Raw genomic sequence first — 9,801 nt, forward strand, 5'->3', positions numbered from 1 at the left:
CAGCTGGTAAAGTTGTCAGTGCTGCTTCCATTGTTGGTTCTGACATCATTGAAGGAGTAGAAAGGCCACTATTTTCCTTTTTATTTTATTTTTTTCTTATTTTTAATTTTTTTAATTAACATATAAGGTATTATTTGTTTCACAGGTATGGGTCTGTGAATCATCAGTCTTATATAATTCACAGCAAAAGTTACAAATTCACCCTTTAGAAGAGTTAACTCTTTTCAAATGTCACATTTATAATTTCCAATGAACAGTGAAGAAATTCCAAGAGCCTATAAGAAATGAGAGCTGAATGGTAAGTACAGCAGAAGGTGAAAAGTCAATGAATCACTGCATTGTACACCTGAAACTAATATAATATTGTGTGTCAACTCTACTTCCATGGGGGGAGGGCAGGAAGAAATTAGAGCTATAAACCGAATTTCTTTTCTATATCTTAGCTCTTAAAATACATCATATTTCAAGGATTCTAATATTTATGTTTCTTTTTACATTTTAACATTTCTGGAAACAGGTTGTGTCTTGTGGTTCTGATGTCCTTGTCGTTGCTTGTCCATGTGCATAAAAACTTACAGAATGAATGTCAGCAACTTGGAATAAAATTGCAGAGATGATACTGTATCACCAGTGCTCTTGATGGCATAGATGATAGATAGTATCGTGTGAGAAACATGGTCATCCGGGACTCTGAGTTGAAAATGTTTAGAAATATTTGACTTGGGATGTGAGTAAGCTTTAGGAATACCCTAACTGATTTGTTTTGCTTATATTTTATTATTTTTCTAAGATTTTATTTATTTATTTGAGAAAGAGAGAGAGAGCTCACACGCACATGCACATGAGCAGGGGCAGAGGGTAGGGAGAGGGACAAGCAGACATCTGCCTGAGTGTGGAGCCTGATCTGGGGCTGGATCCCATGACCCCCAGACCATGACTTGAGCCCAAACCAAGAGTCCCCTGGTGATTAACTGATTAAGCCTCCCGGGCACCCCTCTTATATTCTCATTTTTTATAGATTCAAGAAGGGCATAAGATAAAAACCTATACCTCAGTAGGTATTATAAAACTCTTTCGATAAGTATGTAGTGTAAGTTCTGTTATAGAAAACATGTGTTATAACTTGTGTAGCTATGTTTTTTTTCCCTTCTCTGTGGTACATACAATAAGGACATCCTTACAATCATTATGGTATTATGATTCTGAGGTGAACATAGATTATGAGATTTTAGAATTTTTGAGTTACTAATTTTAAAGAAGTTTTTATTGTTGCTATGTCTTTTAAAGTGGTGATATGAGTCATATCATATCAAAGGAGGCATTGAAGCATTTCTTAGATTGAAAAATAAAATTTTACAGGACTTAATATTTCCTTTCATTCTCATAATTAACATTCTTTTGGAGAACTACTAACAAATACGTTCTTTAAAAGTGAACTTCAAAGTCTAACTTTGGGCCATAAGTAAACTACTCTGTCTTGTTTATTATAGACAATCATGGTTGAAGGTTTTGAAGTTTAGTTTGGAAGAGGATTTAGCACTCTGCAAGTTTATATTTAAAATTGCAATATTGACTGATTATCTTTCTTAAAATGTAATAGACATAATAAATTGCTTGTAACACTCAATATTTTCAGAATGTTTGCCATTACTGTACTTGATGATTATCATTTAAAAAAAAAAAACTCTCTGATCCCCCTTTCTGAAAAGGAAACCAAAATTACTTCTCAATCCCTTCATTGTCTACATATAATCTCTGATTTAATATTGCTAACCCAATACAGCAACACCTCATTTTCTCAGCATTGCCCAAGAAAACTTTGTTCCATGCCAGTAAATTTCCCAGATAACCGAAGAATATACATTTAAATGAGAAGCCTAGCTTTTAGGCGGTTTTGTTTCGTGTTTTACTGTTTCTGATAGAAATATTTCTACAGTAAACCTTTCTGTTATTCTTATGTAAAGAAAACTGAAAAAAAATCTCTAAAATTTTGTGCTTTGTGGCAATCTCAAGAGGGAGACTGCTTTATTCGTTGATGGGTCTTCAGCACACCATAAAGAATGGAATAAAAGGAAACAGTTAGTGGACTTGGACTACATTCCAAAATCAATGAACTTCCACTTTTCCTAGAAAACAGGGACTCAACTATTGCGACTATCAGTTACAGCAGATAGCGTGCTCTGCCTGTGTGCACAACCTTCAAGTCCTGCTCCGTCCCCAACTTCTGCGTTCTGTCACCCCGCCGGCTCAGGACTGCATCCATGTGTCTCCATACGGCCAGGTGCATAATCTCAACTCCGCTATTTGAGAGTTACAATGTATAATGATCAATAATTGAATTAAGCATCACCCCACTCTACTTTAAGGATATACAACTTTTTACTTTCTAGTCGTGGCACAACTATTCACTTAGCCATCCAATTTTGAAATCTTGGCATAGCCTGTGATTTTCTCCATTTCCATCTTCTAGATAGGTCAGTTGTATAGCTATTTTTCTCTTTACGTCCCCACTATTAACACCCTCTTTTTACCCTAAATTTGAATTTCTTATTCTGTTACTGCTTTTATCTAGAATGTTCCAGATTGTCATATGCTTGATCTTTAGGCCTCCAGTCTCTCAAATTTCCAGTGTATTAAGTACAAAATGACTAATCTTATCAAAGAGAGGTCTTTTCCTGTTCAAAAATCTCCAGTGGTTCCCTATTTTTGTTTAAAAAATTTTTTTAACCTAAAAAGGAAAAACAATTACCAGCAGAGGCTGAGTTCTGTTGGTCACATAAAGATAAAAGGATATATAATTATTTTGACATTAAGCATGACAATCCTTTCTGGCCAATCCTCTGTATCGCAATCTGTTGTAAAATCTCCTTAGTCAGTAGGACTGAATGCATTGAACACATCAATTTTCATTTCCAGGATAAATTACTGGAAAATCTCTATACACTCTTCTGAAACAACTGAAGAGATTCATTGACCTTTTTTGAAATTTGTCTACAAATACTGAGGACATTCCTGTACATTTTTTGAGCAACTTGAGATATCACTGAAAATTTTTTTTAAAAGATTTTATTATTCATTTGACAGACAGAGATCACAACTAGGCAGAGAGGCAGGAAGAGAGAGAGGAGGAAGCAGGCTCCCTGCTGAGCAGAGAGCCCAATGTGGGACTCGATCCCAGGACCCTGGGATCATGACCTGAGCCGAAAGGCAGAGCCTTTAACCCACTGAATGACCCAGGAGCCCTCACTGAAATTTTTTTGAAGTCCTTGATACTTTAAAAAATAGATATTTAAAAAATTTTACCCACTTTATTGAGATATAATTGACATATAGCATTGTGTAAATGTAGGGTAAACAGGGTGTTGATTTAACATACTTGTATATTGCAAAATGATTATGACCATAGTCTTGGCTAAGACCTCTGTCTTGTCTCATAATTGCCATTTCTTTTTTGTAGCAAGAACATTTAAGAGTTACTCTTTTACCAACTTTAAAGTATATTATTAGCTATAATAATATAAATATAAATACATATATATAAATAAAATAACATATTATTAGCTATAATCACCATGCTATACATTAGAGACCAGATCTTGTTAATCTTATTTTTTTTTAAGATTTGATTTATTTGAGAGAGACAGAGAGAGTGAGAGAGAACAAGAGCAAGAAGAGCGAGAGAAGCAGGCTCCCTGTACAGGCTCCCCACTGAACAGGGAGCCCAATGCAGGGCTTGATCGTGGGACCCTGTGTTCATGACCTGAGGCAAAGGCAAATGCTCAACCCGCTGAGCCACTCAGGTGCTACTGAACTTGCTAATCCTGTAAGTAGAAGTTCATACCTTTTAATCAATATCTTTGCATATCTCCCACCCCTAAGCTACTGTTAACTACCATCTTGGATATTTCTTAATGTGTATTCATTCCTATATTTAGTTGTTTGCCACAGTTTTAACTGAGATGGTATTATGTGTCCAGTGCCATAGATGTGATAGTACACAAACACAGGATTTTACCCTTAACTAACCTATAGACTAGCTTACTTCACCACTTGGTGTGGAAACATATATATATATATTTTGTATGTTCTATTTTTAGAACATGAAGATCATTTTTCTGTCAGGAGAAAAAGAAATTCTAAAGTCTTTTAGCAAATTGCTCTCTTCTCCAAGCAGTAGGGATCTTCTTTTCCTCCCTTTTCTTATTGCCTAAAATATGATGGAAGAGTACTTTATATTGTCCTAAGTATTTTTCACAAGTCTCAGTTCATTTTGAATGTAGCACTTTTGACAATGATTTAAAACATACTATATATATGGCTGTGCATGTTTTTTAACTTTACGGTATATCATATATATTTTTCCATTTAATTAAATATATTTTGAAAGCATTATATTTAATATCTGTTTAATAGGCCATCTTATTTAACCATCCCCTAATTTGCGCTTATTTGGTTTTGGTTTGAGTCCAGAATATTTTTTTTTTTTTTTGGTTGTTCTGCAATTTTAAATAATACTTCTATGAACATCCTGGTACATAATTCTTCGCCTGTGCTTTTGATGATTTCCTTATGTTGTACTCTTGCCTCCAAATACTGTCCATGTCTTGTGCCCAGGGACTAAGTAGACTGGCTGTTTTTCCAATCTATGTCCAGTGAATGTATTTTTCACTCAATGATCTTTAGAACTTTTTTGATGACTGACCAGATGGAGTGTTGCCCAGTGTGCCTCAAGATCTTGCATAAACCCCTTTAACTTATCCCCTTGCAGCAGGCTAGGACTCCTGTAAGGACGAGAGAAGGAAGACAGGGGCCTAGACACCTTGCTGGGTGGTGATGATAAGACAAATAAACTCTAGTCCCCTTTCCTGGAGCTGTGCCTTTGTGCATGAGTGCATGAGTGTGTGTGTGCGTGCGTGGATGCTGTGGTTGGAGAGAGATGAGGTACTGCTGCTTGCTGTAGACTGAATCATGTCTCCCTCTCACACCAGTTCATATGTTGAAGTCATAACCCCTGATGGGATGGTATTTGAAGATAGGGCACATGGAGAGTAATTAAGTTTATATGAAGTCATGAGGGTGAGGCCCTCATGATGGAATTGATACCCTCATAGGAAAGAGCCACCAGCTACCTTGTTTTCCCCTCTCTCTGCCACATGAGGACAGAAAGAAGGCAGCATCTGCAAGCCAGGGAGATCTCTCACCAGGACCCTAATCAGCCCACACCTTGATTTTGGGGTTCCCAGCCTTCAAAACTATGAGAAAATAAGTTTCTGTTGTTTAAGTCACCCAGTCTATGGTATTTATGATGGTGGTCCTCCCTAACATGCCATTGGAGCCAATTTGTTTATGATTCCCCGTGAGTTGGGAAAATGGTGATACACAGATGTTTTAAACTGCTACTGAAGATTAGCATTAAAAAGGCTGAAACTTCAAACCCAAAAGCTTAGTCAACTAGGGTAAAATATTTTGACTCATTTTTATTAGCTTTTTTTTTTTTAGTTTTGTTACTTTTTTCTTGTTCCTTCCTCATTTTCTTTATGTAGTATCTTACAGATATTTATTTTTTTTTCTTTAAAGATTTTATTTATTCATCAGTGAGAGAGAGGGAGAGAGAGTGAGCACAGGCAGACAGAATGGCAGGCAGAGGCAGAGGGAGAAGCAGGCTCCCTGCCGAGCAAGGAGCCCAATGTGGGACTCGATCCCAGGACGCTGGGATCATGACCTGAGCCGAAGGCAGCTGCTTAACCAACTGAGCCACCCAGGCGTCCCTCTTACAGATATTTAAACTGTGTAAACTATACACGCTATTTCAGCCTCAATCTCTCTCTGTAGTTTTTATCCTATAGTTTAAACCAGGAAAAAAATAGACTGATAATCATTGCAAAGAGGGCCTTTTTAAAAGGCACACACCCAATCATTATACAGACTATTTTCAATTCTTGCTAACTGGGGGAAAAAAAAAACAGCGAATACCAACGTTCTTCTTAGCTCCTCTTTCTGGTTGACACTTCCTGTTAAATTATAATATTATAATTTTTCATTCTTGTGAATTTTCTAGAATTTGATGTTTCAGTTTTGTGTGCTTTGTGATTGAGAAGGAAGTCACTTATATACTCTCAGTGGACTGTATAGAGGAATCTCTTACATAAAGCCATGTTTCTGGCACCTCGTGGCATGGGGTTTTCTTCTCCATGTTGACCGTTTTGCCTCATTAGGCATGCTGTTGTAAATGAATTGTTGGACATAATTCATACCAGGAAATAGTTCTCTTATGTGGCCACTGTGGGTTGTGGGGATGTGGGAGTGGAAAGATCTGCCTGGCTATACATTTTCCTTTAGAACATTTGAAAAGCCCTCAGGTGCTACTGAAAGTGAAGGATAGAACTATTCTCAGAAAAACAAAGGTTTTATTACATTTTCTCATGTAATGAGGATATCCAGAGACAATACAAAAAACAAAGCAGTAAAAGTCGCACATGTAGTGCCATGTGCCAGCGGGAGAAATGACTGATTAAACAGAAAAAAAGTCCCCAGTGGGTCTCCGCTAGCCTATGTTTATTTCCTGATGCAGCTTGTGGATATTTCAGAGAGGAAATCAAACACCCTGACTCACACCAAACAAGTAAATAATCCTGGAGTTTGTGTGTGTCCTCCCCTGTGAATCCAGACTATTTTCAAATAAACAGAGTAGGCTGTAATGGTAGGAAATTAAACCTGGACTGGCCAAATATCACTGGAGATTATGACAATTTTATGAGTTCACTCTGTATGTGTATTTGGTGTGATTCAGTAAAGATCTAAGAGTTGATACCAAAGCAGATGCTCTTAAATTCTTGGGCATTTTTATTATGTGAAAATAGACTTAAGATAAACTATCATGCTAGTAGGACAGTCAGCAGCGTCAGTGTTCCTCTGGCATGGCAAATTAATGGAATTGCCGGATGGAGGTGAAGAAAAGTCTTGGCTCCTATATTTTCCAGAATGGGGAAGCAGCAGGATTTCTTAAGATGCCAGGTTAAACATTTTGGGTATACCTTAAGTGTCTGAAAAAATAAGAAGCACATTCAGGATTCCGCTGGATGGATTCTATGAACTAAGCTCTGTAAAAATCTTTCGTTTTATTAGTCTCCCTTCACTCCTACACTGGGATGAAGATGACTTTTCTTTTTCAGTTTTTCCGTCTACTAGAGAAACAAGATAATTTGGGCCCCCAACCAGAAGTCTGATGGGTGGCGTGCATACCACCCATAGTATTTGTACTAGTCAGTAGCAATTACGTTGAAATAAGTGTGGATGAGATGGCAATTCTAATCTAATTCAATTGGACACTCACCAAATCCAACTTCTCAGTTCTCAGTATAAAAAAGCAACTTGTGACTGCTATGACAAAATGCAGCTTGGTCTCCTGACCACTTGATTGTTTTCTCTAAAAGAATATTCATTCATGGGATGCCTGAGTAGCTCAGTCAGTTAAGCATCTGCTTTTGGCTCAGGTCATGATCCCAGGGTCCTGGGATGGAGTCCTGCATTGGGCTCCCTGTTCAGCGGGTATCTGCTTCTCCTCTGCCTGTCACTCTCCTTGTTCATGCTCTTTCTTTCTCTTTCTCTGACAAATAAATAAATAAAATATTTTTAAAAAAAGAATATTAATTCCCCATGAAATGTAATAGGAAGTGGGCTCTTTCTAGTCCCCCACACTTTGACTGAGACAGCCGAGTTGGTTTAGACACTTACATAGTTAACTAAGGGCAGTTTTCAGATTAGAACATGGATGCATTCTCAATCAAATCCCAAGTGAGGGAACACCGTTGGCTGCTTTTTTGTATACACTTGTCCTGTTTTGCTTAAGAAAGCACATCCTTTAAGTTCTGAATCCCAACTCTTTCTAGAAAAGTGCTGTTTTATTCTAATATCCCTTGTAAATCTGGATGTTCTTTTTATGTGTAATTCTGGAATACTTTAGGTAGGAGAGCCCTTCGTCTTTCACTTGAGTGCTACGGCTTATTGTCTTTGAAGGTTGTGGGTCTCTATGGGGATAAACAGGCGTTTGAAGCATGGTGGCAGGAGGAATGTTTAAAATCCCTTTCAGTGGGAGTCACTTCGTAATTGAAGTCTATCCTGAAATGTCTTCACTGGTGCTCAGCACTGTGACAGTTTCTCTGTAACAGCAGTAAACCCACAGGAGACAGCAATGATGGGTAATATCATTTTGAAGCTTGGCGACCACATCATTCACTATCTCTAGTAGCATTATGAAGAAGACATTGGAAGATGGACAGCATCTGGGTGCTCTTCCTTAGATAGGGAAAAAAACTGAGAAAATGGCTGATTGAACAATTTTAGAACTAGAGCCTGGGGCTATTGTCTGGACAGTAAAAAGAGCTAAGGTAAGAATGTTTACATTTCAAGATTCGGGAGACAGTTTGGAACTATCAGTAGGAGCAGCAAGAGGCACTTACATCAAGGAGCAACATTCTAGAAATTTTGTTCTAGGGTCAAGCTCAATTTGTTATCAGATAGAATAGCTAGGTACCACACAAGAACAGATCCTGGGGGCCGGGGGTGGTCAGTGAAATCTGTATCAGGGAGCTGAGTGGGCATCCACGTGTATTAAGAGAAATGGGCTAAAAGTAAGCAAGGATGGCTCTGAGAACCTTGTCAGAGGGTGAGCTGCTTTGCCGATTACTTTTTTTGATGGGAGATGCTTCCCTGGGTGGGGGGTGGTCAAGAAACCACTCTGAAGTAACCACTTTTTGGATTCATTTTGATACAGTTATTTTGCCTGAAAAAAAAATTTAGTAACATAGCTTTGGTGAAGCCACATCAAAAGTACTGAAAATATGTATATTCCAGCTTTTTATTAGCAAAAGTTTCCCCTTCTATTTGTTCTATCCCTATTCCATGCTTTACTTACAAGACAATTTTTACTTTCTCCTTTCCTAATTGTTTCATAGTTAAGCTTTTTATAGCCATGTTTTACCTGCCTTTTAAATCTCCAACATGTTTTATGTTATAGAAGTAAGATGTGCTTCTGGAGGCAAATGAAAAGATAGAAATATATACATTGTATATATCAAATATATATACGAATATGTATATATTATATATAATATATATACAAATACAATATGTATACATGTATATATACTACTTTATAATAAAGAAGTGAAAATTCTCTGATCCTCTCCATTCCCGCTTCCTAGAGTCAACCACCTTTAATAATTTGCTACAAACATCCCAAGGATTGTCAGAAAATATTTCTTGTACAGCAGTGACAAAAAAGTGTTCTTTAAGTCCTCAGGAGATAACCCACTAGCCTAGTCTTTAGTAAGAGGCTCTGCTGCAGCAGTATGTACAAATAATTAAAATTCGATTGAAATTTTGGCTGAGGCACTGAGATAAAGAGTTTATGAGAATTAAAGATTAAAAGGAAGATTTTGAGGGGGTATTTGAGTGATGTAACTCTCTTAAACCACAGTGGGCAGGATGGAGATGTTAGCCCCTTCATACTCAGTGGAGAAGGGCTTTGAAAAAATCATTTGAGTTCTCAGCGATCTGCTGGTGGTGGCAGACCAGGCAGGGTCTGACCTGTGCTTGAGCAAGCCAGTGGGTGAGGGATCAAGCTTGATAAATCTAATGAAGTTGTCCTAGATGACTTGGGGTTAGAATATACAATTGTTTTTCAAAATGATATGAAAAGTAATGATTTCATAATGAATAATGAATAATATCGCATTCATTATTTAGAAATTAAATACAGAAGCTACATTTTATTTACTTTCCAATTTAGTATTATTATTT

This window comes from Mustela erminea, chromosome 2, assembly GCF_009829155.1.
Source record: "Mustela erminea isolate mMusErm1 chromosome 2, mMusErm1.Pri, whole genome shotgun sequence".
In the NCBI taxonomy this organism is placed as follows: domain Eukaryota; kingdom Metazoa; phylum Chordata; class Mammalia; order Carnivora; family Mustelidae; genus Mustela; species Mustela erminea.